Raw genomic sequence first — 24,302 nt, 5'->3', positions numbered from 1 at the left:
TCACGGAGCCATAAAGCAGCCCATTCTGATATTGCATGGATCCATGATGAAGTGACACTCCACTTGTGCTCCAGATTGCTTTCTATATAAACTTCCATTTCCTGAGTGCAGTCTGATTTCAGTTCCTAGCAAAAAATCAATCTGATTCCATTAATTTCTCTAATGCAGCCTACATGCCTCAAAAGCATTTGTTTTTATAACTCAAACAAATTGGTGGAATTTGAAGGAATAGTATTAAGGGAATATATTCAGGTCTTAGGGAAAAGCACATGTATGAAACGACAAGCTGGCACCATGCAGACCCACTGGCTGTGCCTTGGAGTTGCCAGTACAGATTCCCTAAAATTGTTGCAGTCCTTCAAAGCTTATCTCCATCTAACATTTAGAACCTTCAAGTTCTCTTAAAGTTTAAAGTGTTTGATTTCACTTTATTTTTAAGTCAAAAAGAAGTATCTTTTCAGATCTTCCATAATGCACTTTATAATTTTGCTCTTTCCTTCCTTTTCTTTTTCAGAGAGGTCTATGTTGGCTATTGTTAAAATTACGAAGTTCTAACCTATCTTTTTCTTCCCATATCTATGATTCTCAGATCATAAATTAAGTTATCTTTTATAATTCAGGGTTTCACATATTCAGATATAATATACAAACACAGTGAACTTCAAATACTTACATTTTGATGTAATTCAATAAAGCAGACATAAAGAGGGCAATGTCTTCATGAAATAATGTCCTTTGGAGCTTCAATAGAACCTTTATCTTTGTGAAATGGAAATAATTCTCCATGGATTGTGATAAGTCTTAGTGAGCCTCAGTGAACTTTTCCATCTCTTTTCCATCTTTCCATCTACTTAGAGAGAAGTATGAACCTAACAACTAGTCCCCATATGGAAATTCTCATTCTAAGTAACCCACAGGTAAACTAGAGTGTTAGGAAAGACAGAATGCCCTGAATGCACCAATGTACTGGTATTCTGTATACCAGAATGTACCAAGAAAGTCACTTCTTCTTGTCTTCCAACTAGCTGAGTCAATGTCAGCATGTGCACTTATGTTTTTACAGAGTCTGAATTAAGGGATCTTGCTTTCTTGGCAATCTCCTAGGTAAATCTAGTCAGTATGTTCTTGATGGAGTAGAAACAACTTGGGCTTTGGAGTTGAGGAGGCCCAGTTTAAATACAGACTCTTGACATTTACTAGAGTATTACGTAACCTCATTTTAGTTTTGACAACATCATCTATAAATTGTAATGAATACAACGTCTGTCCCATGGCGTTGTCATAAGCAAAGTGTTGAGAACTGTGCGTGGCTCACAATAGAGATTTGATAAATCAATATTGACAGTAGCAAGAGAGTGACAGCAGTAGTGGGAGGTAGAGTAATAGTAGGTAGCAGTGGTGGTTGTAGTAGTAGATGGTAGTAATAGCAAGAGTAGTACTGCTACTTCCGTATTGTAGCAGTATGCGTTGAAGAGAAGATAAAATATGGTTGGCTATTTTCTTGTTTTAGGATACAGTAGATGTCTCTTAGGTCTCCCTAAAAAGAGGGGAATTAGAAATCTCTGCAGTTATTGTGGGTTAATGTCTTGGCAAAAAGAGATTGAATATATACTGCACCTGTGAGGGATTGGAGAAGGAAATGTAGAAAAATAATTGGTTTATGAAAACGAGAGTGATTGGTTAGAAAAGTGTCAGCTGAGCAGAATGTACAGCACATTTTAAGTGGGACTTATACCTGGAGCTATCTTAAATTGTGGACATCAGCTATGAGTCCTAAGCATTGGTAAATTTGATCTGCTAGAATTCATACCTGCCCTGATGGCATTTTGACAACCTTTAGGTAGGTGAATAAAGGGACACAATAGGCTTTCATCGAGCAGTAATGAGTATTCAAAGAATACTTCAGGTAAGACAAAATGAGGAATGCTTAAATGCTGAACCAGCCTCGATAGACACTGAGAACTCCATATTTATTTTTCATTTTATAATTTATATTAAATCTATAATTTAAATTTTAAAATATATGTACCTCCCTCCTTTAGAAAAAAAATCCATCAGAAAAAAAATGCCTGATCTAGCCACTCTAGCTTTTGCCCTTTAATAAAGATAAAAAGTTAGAAAACTCAACTGAATATAATTGAGTTTAATGAAACTTAGAGAGACAAGGCTATATAAAATATATTCTGATAATCTGATTACAAATAGTTGTCCATGATTTCAAGGACTTTATTGGAAAAGTCAGAAGAACTTGGTTATTGGTTAATTTACTTTATTGTAAATAAGCATCCACTAGATATAACATCTCACTCTTTTCTCTTATTACAAAATTATCTGTTTAAATAATAGCCAATTAAATTGGAAACTATGCATTTTAATCATATGTGCATATGCTATTGGCTAATATAATTTCAAGCTTATTTTTTATTCTCATTCTGTTTGTTATAATTTGAAAAGAAAACAGAGAAGATATAATTTTGTGAACTTTGTTGTCCTTACCCTTTCAGCTATTCCCTCCCAATTATGTTTTCATAAATCCCTGGATCTTGACTCTTTCCATGAACACATATAAACACTCAGACGTACACACTATAGGAACCCCTCTTCATTTGCATGTCTTCATCTCTCCTTCTGTCTGCTTCTGGTAGCATCACTCTCCATGTCTTCTTACGTCCTCCTGTGTTGAAATTATATCCATGTTTTCACTTTATTTATAAAACCATTTCAGTCTGATTTTGACAGTACTATTTCCCTGTATCTCCTTACACTGAAGCTGCAGATCATTTATTCCTTCCTTCCACACATTAATGATAACGTCTTTGTTGATGTTTGATGATGGTTGTAAAAACAAATTATATTGTCTCTGACCTCTGTGAATTTGTAGTGTAGCAAGTAAAATTGCTTTCTCCTAGGTTCTGGCATTGACCTCTTCTACCACCCATACCCAAGTTCTGTCCCTGACTTTTCAAATTCTTATTCATTCAACAGACATATGCTGGGGGTCCACCATAATTCTAGCCCTGTTAAGTAATAGATGGCTGGTTATCTGTGCCTTTCTATAGTTCATCTTCTACTCCTCACCCTCCTGTTCTGAATCTACATACTTCCTACTTGCTATTTCCTACCTTTGTGTATTTCTAAGCACATTGTTCAGAGCATGATGGGGCTATTTGTCACTCTGTTGATGATTTCTGAGAAACATATTTTCAGACTTGCCAAGAACACTAGCGATTCTGTTGACAAGTAAACAAATGTTGTACACCAAATTAAAAATCAGGTAGAAGGGCCTGTCAGTCTCTGTATTAGCTTTAGAAAACAAACAACCCCAAGCTCTAGCAGAGGTTTTCTGTTATAAATAATGCATCTAGCCCCAGTGTGTATCCATTTAGAGCATTATAAAAGAAGGGATGGGAGAGTTAAAAGTCTTTGCTGTGTTCATAAAATAATATAAGTAAGTTGGACTTGTTACCCAAAGCAACCTACAGATCTATTGCAATTCCTATCAAAATACCAATGGCATCTTTCAGAGAATTACAACCAATAATCCCCAAATTTGTATGGAACCACAATAGTCCCCAAATAGGCAAAGCAATCACAAGAAAGAGAAACAAAGGCGGAGGCATCATGCTCCCTGATTTCAAACAATCCCACAAAGCTGTAGTAATCAAAGCAGTATGGTCCTGGCAGGAAACCAACAGATAGATTATTGGACCAGATTAGAGAGCCCAGAAATAAACCCAGGCTTACACAGCCAATGACAGGCATACTTGTCTCCTTATGCTTTACTTTACATACTTCACAGATATGTTTGTTGCGACTTGAAGGTTTGGGGCAATGCTGCATCTATTAAGTCTATGTGTGCCATTTTTCCAACAGCATTTGCTCCTTGCGCATCTCCGTGTCATATTTTGGTAATTCTCACAATATCTCAAACTTTTTCATTATTATCTTTGTTATGGTGATCTTTAATTGGTGATCTTTAATGTTAGTATTGTCAGCGTCTTGAAATGCCACAAACCATGTCCACAGAAGAGAACAAACTTAATAAATGGGGTGTGTGTGCTCTGACTGCCCCATGAACTGGCCGTCTCCCTAGGTCTCTCCACTTCAGACTTGCCTATTCCCTGAGACACAACAATATTGAAATGGGGCCAATTAATAACCATCAGTGGCTTCTAAGTGCTCAAGTGAAAGAAAGTCACACGTCTCTCACTTTAAATCAAAAGCTAAACATGATCAAGTTTAGTGAGGAAGGGATATTGAAACTAAGGTAGGCCCGGAACTAGGCTTCCTGTGCAAACAGTTTGCAAAGTTGCAAAGGAAAGGCTCTAACTTCAGAGGAAAGGAAGACCACAGAGGAAAATTTCTTGAAGGAAATTAAAAGTGCTACTTCAGTGAACACACGAATGATAAGAAGATGAAACAGACTGCAGATATGGAGAAGGTTTGGTCTGGATGGAAGATTCAAACAACCACAGTATTTCCTTAAGCCAAAAGCTAACCCAGAGCAAGGCACTGCCTCTATTCTGTTCCGGGAGAGCAGAGAGAGGTGGATTTTAGGTGTTCATACTGATTTGATACACATATATTGGATTATCACTAACATCACAGAGTTAGCTAATTTCCCCATTTTGCCACATAGTAATCCTCTCCTTTTTGTTGTAAGAACATTTGAGGTCTAGTCTCTTAGAACTTTGAAGTATATAATCGACTATTGTTAGCTATAGTCACGATGCTGTACCTGAGACCCTCAGAAATTTTCAGCTTTCTAACTGCAAGTTTGTACCCACTGACCAACATTTCCCCATCTCCCTTTTCCCATGCCCTGGGAACCAATACTCTCTGTTTCTTTTGTAAATTGCATACATAAGTGATAACTTGGTCAGTAAGGTCTTGGAACAGTCAGTCAGAAGCCAGAAGGGAACAACTGAAAGAAATACCACCAGGTGAGAAACAGGAGAACTCTTTCAAGTAGTTTGCCAGGCTGAAGCACAGACAAAAGGGAGAGTATGTGGAGTAGAATGTGGACTTGCCGTTGCAATTAGAAAATTCCTAAATCTTTTATGTGGTCCTGTCGGGCTTTACACAGTTTTCTGCCCCGACCTTTCTGAATCATCATCCCCTACAACTGCCTCCACCCCCATTCACTACTTTTCAGTAAGTGAGTAAATAAATAAGTAAATAATGAAGCCTTTTTTCTGCCTTTTCAAATCTTCAGAAAGGTGGTTTTGTTTTGTTTTGTTTTTTGTTTGCTTGTTTGTTTGTTCCTGCCATAGGGTCTGTACACCTGCCTTCCAACAGATTCCACATGACAGGTCCCTTTGTCGTTACTACCTCAACCCAAAGGGCATCTCCAAGGAGGCACTATCTATTCTTATTGTCCCACAGGTACCTGATCACATTACTCTACTTTTTTTTTTTCTCCAAATGCACACCACAATATAATCTCATGTATTTGCCCATCTTTCTATCCACAATGCATTGTAAGCTTCACAAGGGCAGGAGCATTGGCTGTGCTCTTCATTTTGTATCCTCACTGCATGATGCATACTAGAAGTTCAATTAATGTTAAGGAAATGTATGCATGGAAGCAAATATAAGCAACTTTTAAATTCAGCTAAGTCTCCTTCAGCTTAGAAACAGAAGAGCATTCAGATGCATTCAAGAACTGAGAAAAAGCAGCATCTATGAATACTTCCTTTTAAAAGATTTAATTTATTTTAGAGAGAGAGAGTGCAAGCAGGGGAGGGGCAGAGAGGGAGGGAGAGAAAGAATCTCAAGCAGACTCCGGACTGAGTATGGAGCCCATGTGGATCTCAATCTCATAGCCCTGAGATCATGACCTGAGCAAAACCAAGAGTTGGACACTTAACTGACTGTGTGACCCAGGTGCCCCCTCCTATGAGTACTTCTTTGGAACTGAAAACAAATAAACAAATAAAATACAATAAATTAAAACCAAAATACAGGATAAATCTAATAAGGAACTCTGAAATGGAGAAGACATAGCATTCATGTTGTATTTTAGATTAGTACAAAACTAAACAATGTGGAAATTATGGCTACACTGAGAATATAAAATTAAAGTATATATTAGAGACAATTGAAGGTGTAGGGAGGGGAAATTGGGAGAAGCTTAAATGGGACATTTCCTATTTTTTTAGCAGGATAGTCAACTGATTCCGTCTCTTTTTAAAATAGGTAGGCTAAAAAGTCACCAACTTTGAAGTTGTTCATATCTTTTCAATTAGCTTTAGAAGGATCCTCTAGGATTTAGTAACTTTTTTGGAAGGAAAAATCATTTGAAATTTAGTGAATCCTTTATTAAATTTTCTTTGGTCAAATTCAACAAAAACTCAATTTTTTTTGGTTAAAACAGAATGCATCTTGTGCTTCATTCTCATTAAAATATACATTAGATTTCATATGACCTATTATTTCTTATACCACTTATATACTATTTATATGTAATATATGTAATGCTTTAATATATATGTTATATATATAGAGAGAAAGAGAGGGAGACAGATGAGAAGAAAGGGAGATTCTGGATGAAATTACATGTCTTCCATCTTTATTTTGAGCTAATGAGATATAAGGTGACTTTTTAAAAATTCTTATTTTTACATATTTCTTAAATATTGCAAGCATATATAATTTTAATAAAATAATAAAATCATTAGTCTAAAAATTTAAATTTATGAGTATAATTTGTCCAAAAATATGCAGGAGATAGATATACGGTTTGTTCAGATTTTCTAGGCAATCAGATAAAATATACATATTAGTTAAGTTAGTTAAGCTAAGTTAGTTAAGTGTCAGTAAAATGAAAAAGGTGAAATTTGAGCTGGGCTTAAGAAAGGGTAGGATGAAGTCAAGCATGAAAAAAGGATAATGCGTGTCACATGGAGGCAAACAAATTGGCCAAGGAACAGCATTTCTCCTTTAAGACTGATCAATTTTCACTTCAATTTGAAGTTTTGCTCTTAGGTATACGTACACAATGTCTTCTTTGAGAATTGACCCCTTTCACATTATATATCCTCTTTACCCATGATAACCTTTCTTGTTCTGAAGTCTGCTTAGCTGAAATTAATATAGCTACTCAAACTTTCTTTTTGTTGGTGTTTGCATGTTCTCACAGTGGCCTAAACTTGACCATCAGCAGTTTACTAACAATTTCTACTTTAATCTTCCTACCAAATTATATGGCGTTTTGTCTGGGGTAAGCAAATGCATGGATTTTATTTCTTCCTACAGGTGCCTGTCTTTCAGAATTTCAGGGGCATTTTCTGCCCTGTCTCTTAAATTCTCTGATGCGTGCAAGAAAAATCATTAATTTGTACTTTGTCTATGTTTTTTGTTGTTGTAAGATGGAAGCAATGCTCTTTCCAGCCCCGTATCTCTGAAATAAAACTGAAAGACCTGTACTAGGATTTTTATTTGAGCTTAGTAAGAGTAGATATGTGATTTTTATGTCTGACAATATATTTCTACATACTGAGGGAAGGAGACATTGGAAGGGGTCAATAAGTAATATCCCTTCCAGAGGCAAAGCCAGGAGGCTGAGGGGTTCACATAGAAGCTTATCAAGCACCCTGTGCCTCAACCTATGAATTGACTATTTTAAAAGCAGAAAAATCCTTTCTTGGTGTTTTCTGGAACAATCTCCTTCCCTTCAGCTGAAAATGTGGTTGTCTCTACTCTTTGCTCCTTTATGACCTGGATGGCATGTGAATTATTAGAAGGGAGGTATTTGATCTTTTCATACATTCCTCTCTCTCACTTCCTCTGCACATTGAAATTTAGAAACTTTCTGTTCACCGATTGTCAGATACAGTCATGGAACTTGACTATGTGAGCGGTCTGGGAGATAATGTAGTACAACTCTTCATTTTTGGATGAGGAAAAGAAGCCTGGAGAATCAAAATGATCCTATTTTTGAGGAAAAAAGGGAGGGGTTATTATACTATTAATGATCCAGTTCTCCTCTTTAAAGAGTGCAAATAATCAGACGGTAACCCACAAAATGTTACTTAGGAGTAATACTTTAAAACACAGTCAATGAATGAGCATGAAGAAAAAGAATAAGTATGAAGCACAAGACACCTTAAGATCTACTCTAGTTGGAACACTGAAAAAATTTTAATTTAATTTAAAAATTAATTAGTTAATTAATTTTAAAAAGATCTATTCTAGTCTGTTGACTATATAAAGTGATACTAAAAGTCATCCATGACCTTATAAATTTCATCCAATTCTAACATAATTTTTCTTCCATTCTAAAAACGTCCCCTTACATTTAAGCATCTTTTCTATTCTGTAATAGAATATTATAGAATAATATATTATAGAATATATTATATATGTAATAGAATATTATAGAATATGTAGAAAATAATATAGAATATATATACTATATTCTACTTTATAAGCACTTAAAATGTATAAAAACACCATTAATTGTCACATGCATTTTTTTCATAGTATGATGTGCTGTGAGATTCATACCTTATTTTTTAAAAATCTAAAAATACTCCTTTTGGAACTTGTCAATATGTTCTCAAAGTGGTTACAATCATGATTTTATAAGTTAATAACTATTATAACATATCTTTAAATTTGCCTGGCTCCTGCATATATCCTTATTTTCCCCTTAATATATTTTCTCCTGGGCTTTCCATGCATTGTGTAGAAATTAAATTTTTCTAATGAAATAAATAAAAATGATTCAGCCTCCTAGCTGAACCATTTAAACATAAATTTCTATTTATGCTTTTACTTATACCAGAACACATATATAATAAAGTTTTTATAGCACTAACTAAAAAATAAAGAAAACATAAGGTTTACTTATATCTTTTTTTTTACTTAATTTTTCCAGACACTTTTGCTACATTCTGAATAGTTAATATGGTTTTCCTTCATTTTATTGCTAGATTTCATAACAGCATGGCTTGAAAATACCAAACTAATCAAAAAGCAAAATGAACCTTAGTTAGGCTTTCATGGGATTAAATTGCGATGATACAATTTAATGATGAAACTCAAATTCTTGACGAACATTCAGTTGGCACCTGTTCTTTCAGTCAGGCATCTGACTTGTTGAATGTTAAATGTTACAAGATGTTAATAAATTTGTTGATTTGAGAGTGAAGGCCTTAAGGTATATTTTAATTTATTTGTACCCCATTAATTTTAATAAAATTTTCCTTGAAGCTACAAACCTTAAGTTCTGGGGTGGGGGGGGCTTGGGTAAAATTTTGAGTGTGTATTAAGCAAAAGTATTTAGATAAGTTACAAAATTCAGCTAGGCATCTGGCTTTTTGTCTACACAGTGTCAAAAATTTAGAACTTTTGAAATACTTAGCTGATGAAATGAATTTTCCATTCAAATGTTTGGTATTATGTGGATACAAGTATGGTTGGCTTTGTCTTCGTCACTGGTTAGTTGCATAAATCAAAAGAAGACTGAATTAGAATAAGTTTAAGTATTAGGACATTCACTGGAAAACATGTGAAAATTCATGATTTTATTATTTTAGATAGTTGGGGCAAAGTATGAACAAACAAATCCCTGAATTTTGCTTTAGCTATTAATTTCACTTTCCTGTTTTACATTTTCTTTGCCAAACTATTTTAGCCTAACTTATTATCAGAGGGAACAATTAATAATTGTAAACTAACTTTGAAATACTTGCATGTCATGGGAGGCCTGGGTGGTTCAGTCAGTTCAGTGGCCAACTCTCAATTTTGGCTCAGGTCATGATATCAGGATTCTGAGATTGAGCCTGCACGTCAGGCTCTGTCCTCAGTGGGGGGTCCACTTGAGATTCTCTTCCTCTCTCACTGTCCCTCTCCCTGTTGTGTGCTCTCCCTGTCTAAAATAAACAAATCTTTAAAAAAAAGAATACTTGCATGTCACTTTTAAATTTTTTTTAAAATTTAATTTAAAAGTTTAGAGAAAAAATAACAACCATGTATTCAACACTCACCTTTTCACCCCTAATTTTGCCATGTTTGCTGTAGACTTTTCAAGCAATTAAATATTAGAAATAATACTGAAGTTTTTCTTTCCCTGATTCCATTCCATTTTCTCAGTCTACAGAAGTAATTACCATCCCGTTTTCATATTGAATAGAATATAAACAATGAAGTTCCCACCGAATATTATAACTAAAGCAGAATTTTTTTTCACTTCAGTATTCAAAGAGAAATTTATTTGAAGAGAAATAAATCATTGGTCATTGTCACCAAATTTCAGAAATGTGTAAGAATGTATGAAATAGCAATTTGTGTTAATACTTCCCCGTGATATGATTTACATCCTCTTTAATTGGTGTACCCATTTTATACTAGATTTATTTTTCTGATGATGAGAAAATAAAAAGGAATTAGAAGGAAATAACCCCTGATATTTTTCATAAATATGCAACAATGTACCATAAAGATATTTTTTGTATGTTTTTGGTTTTGCTTTTGCTTTTACTTTCTAGTGTGTCCGACCTTTACAACCATGCGTAAGCCAGCCAGCCAGCCACCATTAACTAAAGGAAGGAGGATAAAGATTAGAAAGATTGCAAAGGAAGGCAACAAGGTACATTCTGCTTCTGATATTTAAAACAGTATGGTGCAAGATGAAAATGAAAGAGGTGATACAATGTGCACTCTGATTTCCCATCTCTGGATGTGTGCTGAATAAATTGAAGGGAGGCACAGAGAGCAAGGAACTAATGCTCCACTGTCTAACCTGGGTATTAGGAGACCCCTGCGTGGAGACCTCAGGGCTAATACATCTCAGCCCAACCTTATTCAGAGAACAGAGCAGCATGGTCAGACAGAGGAGTAGGCTAGCACACCTGAACCTGCCTCACTTCCTGAATGGTTTGGAGACTCGAGGGACCCTACTGGGCTGCCCCAGGCCGGATGTTCTGGAATAGAGGAATAGGCTACGGCACTGATTGGAATATATGGTAAATCCAACAAGAACTGGGAGGAATCTGAATTAGTGCAGGGCATATGATCTATTCTATCTTAAAAATAAGGAATCTCAATTCCACCAGCTGCAGACTAAGGAGGGCCTATAAGAACCATCTGCTAACAAACAAGGGATATCATTCCAGATACCAGAGAACCACAGGCAGCATACATTCAAGGTCTAGCTCAAAGACAAGAGATAACCACCATTTCCTTGTCTACCACTAAGTCATGTAAGCCATAACCCCTTGTTCAGTTATCCCCAAAACTATCTTAAGGAAAGAAGCAAGGGAGGACAGGGAATATTAAGAGACAAAAAATTGCCAATATGACTATTGAAAATATCAGCTCATAGGGATGCCTGGGTGGCACACTCATTTACTTGTCCAACTCTTGGTTTTAGCTCAAGTCACAATTTCAGGGATGTGAGATTGAGCCCCTCGGCAAGTTCCATGCACTGTGTGGGGTTCCACACTCAGTGCAGAGTCTGCTTAAAGTTCTCATTCCTGGTCGCTTTGCCCCTCCTGCTTATGCTCTCTCTCTAAAATAAATAAATAATCTTAAAAAAAAAAAAAGAAAAGAAATCAGCTCACACTATTTTAAAACTAGAATGCACTATGAGTTCTTTTATTTCCCCGACTAAACAATGTGTGAGGACTAATGAAGCAGTGATTAGTTCTAAACTAAATAATGTAGCACATTTTCCTCTGCATGTCTGAATTGTAGGAAACAAACATGTGTATGCATAGATATAAATCATCAACTATTACGAATTAAGTATAACAGGATGTTTAATTTGTCAGAGTTATAATTTTCCTTTAGGAGTAAATAGTTTTTCATTATTAATATAAATATACCACAATGAGGCAACTTCTTAATATGATGAAATTGCAAAGGGCTAACCACTTAGCCCAAATGATAAAAGAAGACAATTTCCATTTGAGATGGAATACTATTTCAGGTAGCAAAATGATTATGAAATAAAAGGTTTATAATATCTCAGAATAACTCCCATTTCCTCAGAGTGTTTATATACCCTCAGAGTGTTTCTTTTCTTTGTTTCATTTTAACTGACTAAAATAATTTAAGAAGAAGACATACATGATTGCTATTCTGCTTCTCTGTAATTTGATCACTAGTGTTCTCTAAAAAAACACTCCATAGTATATATGGACCGTATCTTCTTTATCCATTAGTCCATTGAAGGGCATCTTGGTTCTTTCCACAGTTTGGCAACTGTGGCCATTGCTGTTATGAACATTGGGGTACAATGGCCCTTCTTTTCTCTACATCTGTATCTTTGGGGTAAATACCTAGTAGTACTATTGCAGGGTCATAGGGTAGCTCTATATTTAATTTCTTTTTTTTTTAAGATTTTTATTTATTTGACAGAGAGATCACAAGCAGAGAGAGAGAGAGGAGGAAGCAGGCTCCCTGCCCAGCAGAGAGCCCGATGTGGGACTCGATCCCAGAACCCCGAGATCAGGACCCGAGCCGAAGGCAGAGGCTTAACCCACTGAGCCATCCAGGCAGCCCCTCTATATTTAATTTTTTAAGGAATCTCCACACTGTTCTCCAAAGTGGCTGTACCAACTTGCATTCCCACCAACAGTATAAGAGGGTTCCCCTTTTTCCATATCCTCTCCAACACTTGTTGTTTACTGTCTTGTTAATTTCAGCCATTCTAACTGGTGTAAGGTGGTATTTCAATGTGCTTTTGATTTGAATCTCCCTGGTGGCTAGTGATAATGAACATTTTTTTACTTATCTGTTAGCCATTTGTATGTCTTCTTTGGTGAAGTGTCTGTTCATGTCGGCTACCCATTTTTTGACATGATTATCTGTTTTGTGTGTGCTGAATTTGAGGAGTTCTTTATAGATCTTGGATATCAGCCCTTTGTCTGTACTGTCATTTGCAAATTTCTTCTCCCATTCCATGGGTTGCCTCTTTGTTTTGTTGACTGTTCCCTTTGCTGTGCAGAAGCTTTTGAGCTTGATGAAGTCCCCAAAGTTCATTTTCACTTTTGTTTCCTTTGCCTTTGGAGACATATCTTGAAAGAAGCTGCTGTGGCCGATGTCAAAGAGGTTACTGCCTATTTTCTCCTCTAGGATTCTGATGGATTCCTGCCTCACATTGAGGTCTTTTATCCATTTCGAGTTTATCTTTGTGTATAGTGTAAGAGAATGGTTGAGTTAATCCAAGCAAGTTCTTAGGAGCACCTGGATGGATCAGTTGGTACATGTCTGACTCTTGGTTTCAGCTCAGACCATGATCTAGGGGCCTGGGATTGAGCCCCTGGTTGGACTTCCCTCTCTGTGGGGAGTCTGTTTATCTCTCCTTCCCTCTGTCCCTCCCCTCTGTCAAGCACATGCTCACTCTCAGAAATAAATAAAAAAAATTCCAAAAAAAAAAAAAGTTCCTAATGGCCAAAGCTCGAATAATTAAAGCAATAAAATAAACAACAACAGTATGGTATTATAATGCAAAGTATAAAATAAATATACATGGGTCCATGCTGATATAAATTATCTTAATAAATAAATGAGAAGTGAGTAAGGCTACATTTCAGAAGAATTCAAATACTATATGTAGATATTATTCCCTGCTTAATACCCCATCCCATTGAGTGTAAATGGACTTAGTGACTCACTTCCAAAGAACACAAAGAGGGAAAAATAGTAACTTTGTAGTAGAGAAGCCTCGAGAAATCTGGCAAACACTATCTTAACCAAGTGAGAAAGGCTAGTATTACCAATATCCTGTTGATGTCATGTTCTCCCTGATTTTACGTGTATATATATTACCTACTCTAATAATAAGAAAAATTAGACAAACCCCAAATGAAATGCATTCTACACAACGCCTAACTAGTACTCTTAAAAAGTGTCAAGATATAAAAAAACAAAGGAAGAGTGAGAAATTGTCACAGATTGGCAGAGACTAAGACATCACAACTAAAGGAAATGTGTTATTGGAGACTGAATTTTGGACATTAGTGGAAAACTGATGAAGGAATTGCTTAATAGTAATGTACCAATATTAATCTCTTAGTTTGGACAAAATTACCCTGTTAAATAAGATGTCTTAGTTTGTTCAGGCTGTTATAATAAGATACCATACATGGGTGACTTACAAACAATAAACATTTATTTCGACCATTCTGGAGGCTAGGAAGCCCAAGATGAAGGTGTCGGCAGACTCTATGACTGGGACGTCCTGGTTGGTACACTGTAGTCTCCTTACTGTGTCCTCACCCCTTTTATAAGGACACTAATCTCATTCATGAGGGGGCTCCACCCTTACGCAATAATCAGCTCCCAAAAGGTTCCAATTCCTAGTAGCATCACATTAAAAGTTATGATTTCAACATAATGAATGTTGAGGGGACATATTCAGTCTATTGCAGATGTTAACATCAGGAGAAACTAAGTAACGAGTCTATGGGACCTCTCTGTATAATCTTTTAAGTTTTCTATATATCTAAAATTACTTTCAAATAAAACTTTTAAAAATCTAGAATAAGTTACAATGATTTGAGATGAAATTAATGAAGGGTCAAATTATAATTTTGATAAATTAGCCAATACAAATTCAGATATTAAGCCATAGTTTCTTCCTTAAGTGATTTTTTAATTTATGATTATTTTAGTATATGTGTTGCCGAACTGAGCACTATTTATGATTATTTATTGAGAACTTAGTATGTCAATAACGCCATGCTAAGTTATTGATTAGAAAGTGACAAAGCCTACCTACAGCAATCCTCAAGGGACTTCATTGCTTTTTTTTTTTTTTTTTCAAGCTCAATGTGATTTTATTTTATTAGTCTCTGAGGCATAAATAACAACCAATAAAACATATTCATTGTAGTTTGGTGACAACTCAATACAGGCATTTTCAAGGAAATTCAGTCACCCCCCCACAAAAAAATGATAGAAAAATAGATCTGCTCAAAGTCTATCAAAGAGACTGCCCAAGTTTCATTAGGAACAGGGAACTATTTTATGAAAGTGTAAGGACTAAACTAGCTCTAAGAGACAGATGTCATACCTAGCTAGATCTACAAAGAGATCCAATTATTTTTATGTATTTTAGTATCTTTTTATTAATCAATTCAAACTACTTTAGTCTTTTAAATTCTTCGCCCAAATTTTAGTCTTTTAAATTAGAACTAACAGAAGCCAGTTCTAATAAAAATTACCACATAACTAGTTTAACTCATTACATTTGAATATGCAATGTTTACCAATTCACAACCTGATCATTTCAAAATAATCTGTTTTCTTCCACCAAGCCTAATGATTTCTTCAGGGTTTAAACATTTAGGCACATATTACAATACATTTTGCTGGTGCAAACTAGTCCTTTAAATCCGTATTTTTCAAACCATTTATACTGACCAATGAGTGAGTCATGGATAGTTTTTAAGTATGTCTCTATAAACATTTTTAATGACATGGGCTACAATACAATGCAATATGATAGCACCAAAATAACCAAAAGTCACTTAGTGGCACAAGGATAAATATTATTTTTCAAAATTTGTTTTAATTTAGGGGTATGTCTGTGTGTGTGTGTGTGTGTGTGTGTGTGTGTTTGTGTGTGCTATACCTTGGTGTAAAATATATTTCTCATACATGAATCAAGAAAATAAAGTTCAAATTTCCTGCTCTAAGCGATAGTTTAATGTCCTCACAGGACCAGAGACAGCATGAGAAGTCTTAACAATAAGCAACACAGAAGCAAAACAAATAAAAAACATCTTTTTTTAGGAAGTTGGAAAGGCTTTATGGAGAAGGAGTGATTTGACCAGAGTTCTGAAAAAGTCATAGTGCATAGAAGAATTCCACAAGGCAGACATGCTAGGAAATCATATTGTAGGAGGGTATAAAAGATGAAGACAAATGCTTAACGTGAATCAGAATGATCTAAATGTTGGTCAAAATGTAGATCTGGGGACCTTGCAATGATATTCTGACTTGATAGAACTGCAGTGTGTTCAAGAAATCTGCATTTTTAACATGCACCTGTCCCCTAAGAGTCAGGTTCATGGGGTTCAAACACCAAATATGGCTGCCATTGGGCATTGGTCTACATTGCTGGGTAAGCTGAATTCTTTAAAAAAATTTAAAAATTCCTCAACGATGTATCTTTTAAAAATATTCTATTTACTTATTTGGTGCAGAGAAAGAGAGATCACAAGTAGGCGGAGAAAGTGGGGGAAGCAGGCTCCCTGCTGAGCAGAGATCCTGATGCAGGGCTCCATTCCAGGACCCTGAGACCATGACCTGATGCTAAGGCAGAGGCTTAACCCCCTGAGCTACCCAGGCCCCCCTCAACAAGGTATTTTTGTTAATAGGCTTATAGGGAAAGAAGCTTATAGAAAAGAAAGTTATGCTTTCTTAGCTTATAGGGAAGAAAGCATAAAAAATTTGCAATAGATCAATGAGGTTAGTTTGACTGAAATAAAGTGAAGATCCATAAAGGAAAATTTTGGGAGAATAGACTGGAAAAACAGACTGAACCAGCTTGTGAAAGACTTGGCATTTCAAGTTAAGGTTTGTGCACCTACCTTAAAGCAATAGGGAGCCATTAGTAATTTTTATGGAATGGAGAGACACCATCTGGATGATTAATTTTATGTTGGTGTTAAAAGAAAGATAAATAGAAAGTGGAAGATCATAATAAGCATGTTGACTATCTAGGTATGTGTTAAAAGCCCTGGTTTATTAAAAAGAAAGAAGATTTTGCACATTGATAATGTCTGGGGTTTTACATAAAATATCAACTAAAGGAAGTAATAAACTTGCAGACTATGGACTTGACCAGAATATTTAGCCACATATATCAGGAACCCCACAACCACTAAAACAATTGCTAATATGTGTCCTAAATGTGTCCTAACCAAAATTTAGCATATCATGCTGTCCCTGAGGTTTTTAAAGTTTTTTTTAAAAAGATTTTATTTATTTGAGGGAGACGAGTGAGAGAGAACATGAGAAGGGAGAAGGTCAGAGGGAGACGCAGACTCCCCATGGAGCTGAGAGCCTGATGCAGGACTCAATCCTGGGACTCCAGGATCATGACCTGTGCTGAAGGCAATCATTTAACCAGCTGAGTCACCCAGGTGCCCGTCCCTAAGTTTTAATAAAAATCTTATCCCCTGCAAAACCTCATACTGTTCAATTGAAGAAAATAACAGTCCATTTTATTTGTAACAAAATGAAAAAACATTCTTCAATGTTTGCTGCATAGTTTCACTGGAATTGACATTAATTTTCAAAGTGAAACCACCTTTTAGATTAATTAGAGAATAATTCATTCCTCATTATATCCATAATGTTTTCAATTAACCTTAAGTATGCTGAGATACTGTTTCCATTTAAATTTTCTACAATGTATGTTTCTGATAACAAATCTTGCCAGTTGAGAAATAAAAATAAATTAGCGTTAATTTTCATGTCCCTGGAATCTGATATCAGTTCTTAAAGTCACTATCAATCTCTTAAAGATATTCTGTGTTCATTTGAAAGGATATAAACATGTTCCTTGTTCGATGAGAGCAGCTCTAAAAATGCAACAATGGAGATGAACTCCAGGTGAACTGCAGGGTGGACTAGATAATTGTTTTAAATTTTAAATTTTATCTTTCACAAAGAAAATTGACTGGGAATTTCTAGACACGAGGGTTATCTTTATAAGGAAATTGAACATTAAGGGAAAACAGATTTGACCCCAAGCTACACATGCATAGATGGAACTTGGCAAACTTTCTCAATGTCTTATGATTCCAGGAGAAAACAGGGATTCATGCATCCCAACCAAATGGCGTTGAGCAGTTAGAAAAAAAAAGAACTCCATACCCCATAGCCTCAACCCAACAGTCATCAAGCTGAATAAAATAGAAATTTTTTAAAGATCTTATTTACTTATTTTGAGAGAGAAAAAGAGAACAAGGGGAGGGAGAGAGAGAGAGGGAGAAAGAGAATCCCCAAGCAGACTTCCTGCTGAGCATGGAGCCTGACCTGACCTGATCTGAAATTAAGCATCAACCAACTGAGCTACCCAGGTGCCAGAAATTATACACTTTCAGACAATAGACTTATTCAAAATACTTAACATATGGGAGGTGCACCTACAACCACTAACACAATTGCTAATACTTTGCTTCAAGCCTACACTGGGGTCTGCTTCGGTACAACATGTAAATGTGATCATTAGAATCATTAGATCTAAATTTGATCATTAGACTTCAGAAGCCTTGACTCTGATTGGAGTTTACAAAAGCAGCTCTCTTCTTTAAGTATAATAATCACTGATGTCTCAGACTAGAGATATCTAAATTGAGAGTCATGGTATTAGAAGTATTTTCTATTTCTTTTTATTTTAGAGTTTTATTTTTTTTAAGTAAGTATACAAAGGATTTTCTGAAAATATACAAAGGATTTTCTGAAAATATATTTCAGAATGTTTGTATGTAGTGTCTGAGCATGTAGTTTTAGAGCAAAAGGGAATTTAGAACTGTCTTCTAAAATCCACTTATATATAATACAGCCTTTGCTTTTGGATTTGTAAAAGCTTGTAGTATATATATGGAAAGACCAAACATTTCTATTAATAAACTTTCTCTATGGAGGTTACTTAAGCTAAATGGTCATGGTAACATTTATTTTAGGTTTACTAAATTCCTGGCATTGTACTGAGTGCTCTCTATGTGATCACCATACAAACATACCTATAGGGGAAGGGCTATTATTATATAAGAATAACCTGAGGCATAGAGAGATTAAATAATTCATTCCATGGTAACATGGCTAGTAAGTTGCAAATCTGAGATTGAAGTCTAAGAGGTCTGGCCCCAGAGCTCATGATCGTAACCACACAGAAATAAATGTTTGTAGGGACACCTGGGTGGCTCAGTCAGTTAAGCATCTGACTCTTGATTTCAGCTCAGGTCATGATCTCAGGATCACGGGATCAAGCCCTTCTGTGTTGGGTTCCCTGCTCAGCTGGGAATCTGCAGAAGAGTCTTTCTCTCCCTCTTCCTCTGCCCCTCCCTGCCCCCCGCTCTCTCTCTCTCTCTCTCTCTCAAGTAAATAAATATATCTTTAAAAAAGAGAGAGAAATAAATGTTTATGAATGAATTTTTTTATTTTTTATAAACATATAATGTATTTTTATCCCCAGGGGTACAGGTCTGTGAATCACCAGGTTTACACACTTCACAGCACTCATCATAGCACATACCCTTCCCAATGTCCATAACCCCACCCCCCTCTCTCAAACCCCCTCCCCCCAGCAACCCTCAGTTTGTTTTGTGAGATTAAGAGTCACTTATGGTTTGTCTCCCTCCCAATCCCATCTTGTTTCATTCATTCTTCTCCTACCCCCTTAACCCCTCATGTTGCATCTCCACTTCCTCATATCAGGGAGATAATATGATAGTTGTCTTTCTCCGATTGACTTATTTCGCTAAGCATGATACCCTCTAGTTCCATCCACATCGTCACAAATGGCAAGATTTCATTTCTTTTGATGGCTGCATAGTATTCCATTGTATATATATACCACTTCGTCTTTATCCATTCATCGGTTGATGGACATCTAGGTTCTTTCCATAGTATGGCTATTGTAGACATTGCTGCTATAAACATTCGGGTGCACGTGCCCCTTTGGATCACTACGTTTGTATCTTTAGGGTAAATACCCAGTAGTGCAATTGCTGGGTCAAAGGGTAGTTCTATTTTCAACTTTTTGAGGAACCTCCATGCTGTTTTCCAGAGTGGTTGCACCAGCTTGCATTCCCACCAACAGTGTAGGAGGGTTCCCCTTTCTCCGCATCCTCACCAGCATCTGTCATTTCCTGACTTGTTAATTTTAGCCCTTCTGACTGGTGTGAGGTGATATCTCATTGTGGTTTTGATTTGTATTTCCCTGATGCCGAGTGATATGGAGCACTTTTTCATGTGTCTGTTGGCCATCTGGACATCTTCTTTGCAGAAATGTCTGTTCATGTCTTCTGCCCATTTCTCAATTGGATTATTTGTTCTTTGGGTGTTGAGTTTGCTAAATTCCTTTTTTTTTAAGATTTTATTTATTTGACAGACAGATCACAAGTAGGCAGAGGGGGAGGGAAGCAGGCTCCCTGCTGAGCAGAGAGCCTGATACGCGTCTCAATCCCAGGACCCTGAGATCATGACCTGAGCTGAAGGCAGAGGCTTTAGCCCACTGAGCCACCCTGGTGCCCCGAGTTTGCTAAGTTCTTTATAGATTTTGGACACTAGCCCTTTATCTGATATGTCATTTGCAAATATCTTCTCCCATTCTGTCAGTTGTCTTTTGGTTTTGTTAACTGTTTCCTTTGCTGTGCAAAAGCTTTTGATCTTGATGAAATCCCAATAGTTCATTTTGCCCTTGCTTCCCTTGCCTTTGGCGATGTTCCTAGGAAGAAGTTGCTGTGGCTGAGGTCTAAGAGGTTGCTGCCTGTGTTCTCCTCAAGGATTTTGATGGATTCCTTTCTCACATTGAGGTCCTTCATCCATTTTGAGTCTATTTTCATAGGTGGTATAAGGAAAGGGTCTAGTTTCATTTTTCTGCATGTGGCTGTCCAATTTTCCCAACACCATTTGTTGAAGAGGCTTTCTTCCATTGGACATTCTTTCCTGCTTTGTCAAAGATTAGTTGACCATAGAGTTGAGGGTCTATTTCTGGGCTCCCTATTCTGTTCCATTGATCTATGTGTCTGTTTTTGTGCCAGTACCATGCTGTCTTGATGATGACAGCTTTGTAATAGAGCTTGAAGTCCGGAATTGTGATGCCACCAATTTTGGCTTTCTTTTTCAATATTGCTTTGGCTATTCGAGGTCTTTTCTGGTTCCATATAAATTTTAGGGTTATTTGTTTCATTTCTTTGAAAAAAATGGATGGTATTTTGATAGGAATTATATTAAAGTGTAGATTGCTTTAGGTAGCATAGACATTTTCACAATATTTATTCTTCCAATCCAGGAGCATGGAACATTTTTCCATATCTTTGTGTCTTCCTCAATTTCTTTCATGAGTACTTTATAGTTTTCTGAGTATAGATTCTTAGTCTCTTTGGTTAGATTTATTCCTAGGTATCTTATAGTTTTGGGTGCAATTGTAAATGGGATTGACTCCTTAATTTCTCTTTCTTTTGTCTTGTTGTTGGTGTAGAGAAATGCAACTGATTTCTGTGCATTGATTTTATATCCTGACACTTTACTGAATTCCTGTACAAGTTCTAGCCATTTTGGAGTGGAGTCTTTTGGGTTTTCCACATATAGTATCATATCATCTGCAAAAAGTGAGAGTTTGACTTCTTCATTGCCAATTTGGATGCCTTTAATTTCCTATTGTTGTCTGATTGCTGAGGCTAGGACTTCTAGTACTATGTTGAATAGCAGTGGTGATAACGGACATCCCTGCCATGTTCCTGACCTTAGCGGAAAAGCTTTCAGTTTTTCTCCATTGAGAATGATATTTGTGGTGGGTTTTTCATAGATGGCTTTGATAATATTGAGATATGTGTCCTCTATCCCTACACTTTGATTAGGAAGGGATGCTGTACTTTGTCAAATGCTTTTTCAGCATCTATTGAGAGTATCATATGGTTCTTGTTCTTTCTTTTATTAATGTATTGTATCATATTGATTGATTTGCGGATGTTGAACCAAACTTGCAGGCCTGGAATAAATCCCACTTGGTCGTGGTGAATAATCCTTTTAATGTACTATTGAATCCTATTGGCTAGTATTTTGGTGAGAATTTTCGCATCTGTGTTCATCAAGGATACTGGTGATACTGGTCTGTAGTTCTCTTTTTTGATGGGATCCTTGTCTGGTTTTGGGATCAAGGTGATGCTGGCCTCATAAAATGAGTTTGGAAGTTTTCCTTCCATTTCTATTTTTTGGAACAGTTTCAGGAGAATAGGAATTAGTTTTTCTTTAAACGTTTGGTAGAATTCCCCTGGGAAGCCATCTGGCCCTGGGCTTTTGTTTGTTTGGAGATTTTTGATGACTGTTTCAATGTCCTTACTGGTTATAGGTCTGTTCAGGTTTTCTATTTCTTCCTGGTTCAGTTGTGGTAGTTTATATGTCTCTAGAAATGGATCCATTTCTTCCAGATTGTCAAATTTGTTTCCGTAGAGTTGCTCATAGTATGTTCTTATAATTGTTTGTATTTCTTTGGTGTTAGTTGTGATCTCTCCTCTTTTGTTCGTGATTTTATTTATTTGGGTCCTTTCTCTTTTCTTTTTGATAAGTCTGGCCAGGGGCTTATCAATCTTATTAATTCTTTCAAAGAACCAGCTCCTAGTTTCATTGAGTTGTTCTATTGTCTTTTTTGTTTGTTTCTATTTCATTGATTTCTGCTCTGATCTTTATGATTCTCTTCTCCTGCTGGGTTTAGGGTTTCTTTCTTGTTCTTTCTCCAGCTCCTTAAGGTGTAGGGTTAGGTTGTGTACTTGAGACCTTTCTTGTTTCTTGAGAAAGGCTTGTACTGCTATATATTTTCCTCTCAGGACTGCCTTTGTTGTGTCCCACAGATTTTGAACAGTTGTGTTTTCATTATCATTTGTTTCTATGAATATTTTCAATTCTTCTTTAATTTCCTGGTTGACCCATTCATTCTTTAGAAGGATGCTATTTAGTCTCCATGTATTTGGGTTCTTTCCAAATTTCCTCTTGTGATTGAGTTCTAGTTTCAGAGCATTGTGGTCTGAAAATTTGCAGGGAATGATCCCAATCTTCTGATACCGGTTGAGACCTAATTTAGGACCCAGGATGTGATCTATTTTGGAGAATGTTCCATGTGCACCAGAGAAGAATGTGTATTCTGTTGCTTTGGGATGAAATGTTCTGAATATATCTGTGATGTCCATCTGGTCCAGTGTGTCATTTAAGGCCTTTATTTCCTTGTTGATCTTTTGCTTGGATGATCTATCCATTTCAGTGAGAGGAGTGTTAAAGTCCCCTACTATTATTGTATTATTGTTGATGTGTTTCTTTGATTTTGTTATTAATTGGTTTATATAGTTGGCTGCTCCCATGTTACGGGCATAGATATTTAAAATTGTTAGATCTTCTTGTTGGACAGATCCTTTGAGTGTGATATAGTGTCCTTCCTCATCTCTTATTATAGTCTTTGGCTTAAAATCTAATTGATCTGATATAAGTATTGCCACCCCTGCTTTCTTCTGATGCCCATTAGCATGGTAAATTGTTTTCCACTCCCTCACTTTAAATCTGGAGGTGTCTTTGGGTCTGAAATGAGTTTCTTGTAGGCAACATATAGATGGGTTTTGTTTTTTTATCCATTCTGATACTCTGTGTCTTTTGATTGGGGGAATTTAGCCCATTAACATTCAGGGTAACTATTGAGAGATATGAATTTAGTGCCATTGTATTGCCTGTAAGGTGACTGTTACTGTATATTGCCTCTGTTCCTTTCTGATCTACTACTTTTAGGGTCTCTCTTTGCTTAGAGGACCCCTTTCAATATTTCCTGTAGAGCTGGTTTGGTGTTTGCAAATTCTTTCAGTTTTTGTTTGTCCTGGAAGCTTTTTTTTTTTTTTTAAAGATTTTGTTTAGTTATTTGACAGACAGAGATCACAAGTAGGCAGAGAGGCAGGCAGAGAGAGAGAGAGAGAGGAGGAAGCAGGCTCCCCACAGAGCAGAGAGCCTGCCATGGGGCTTGATCCCAGGACACTGGGATCATGACCTAAGCCGAAGGCAGAGGCTCCAACCCACTGAGCCACCCAGGTGCCCCTGTCCTGGAAGCTTTTAATCTCTCCTTCTATTTTCAATGATAGCCTAGCTGGATATAGTATTCTTGGCTGCATATTTTTCTAGTTTAGTGCTCTGAATATATCATGCCAGTTCTTTCTGGCCTGCCAGGTCTCTGTGGATAAGTCTGCTACCAATCTAATATTTTTACCATTGTATGTTATAGACTTCTTTTCCCTGGCTGCTTTCAGGATTTTCTTTTTGTCACTAAGACTTGTAAATTTTACTATTAGGTGACAGGGTATGGACCTATTCTTGTTGATTTTGAGGGGGGTTCTCTGCGCCTCCTGGATTTTGATGCTTGTTCCCTTTGCCATATTAGGGAAATTCTCTCCAATAATTCTCTCCAATATACCTTCTGCTCTCCTCTCTCTTTCTTCTTCTTCTGGAATCCCAATTATTCTAATGTTGTTTCGTCTTATGGTGTCACTTATCTCTTGAATTTTCCCCTCATGGTCCAGTAGCTGTTTGTCCCTCTTTTGCTCAGCTTCTTTATTCTTTGTCATTTTGTCTTCTATATC

The sequence above is a fragment of the Enhydra lutris genome, unplaced genomic scaffold, assembly GCF_002288905.1.
Source record: "Enhydra lutris kenyoni isolate GAN:26980312 unplaced genomic scaffold, ASM228890v2 scaffoldscaffold28, whole genome shotgun sequence".
Lineage (NCBI taxonomy): Eukaryota > Metazoa > Chordata > Mammalia > Carnivora > Mustelidae > Enhydra > Enhydra lutris.
This window is presented reverse-complemented; position numbering follows the sequence as displayed.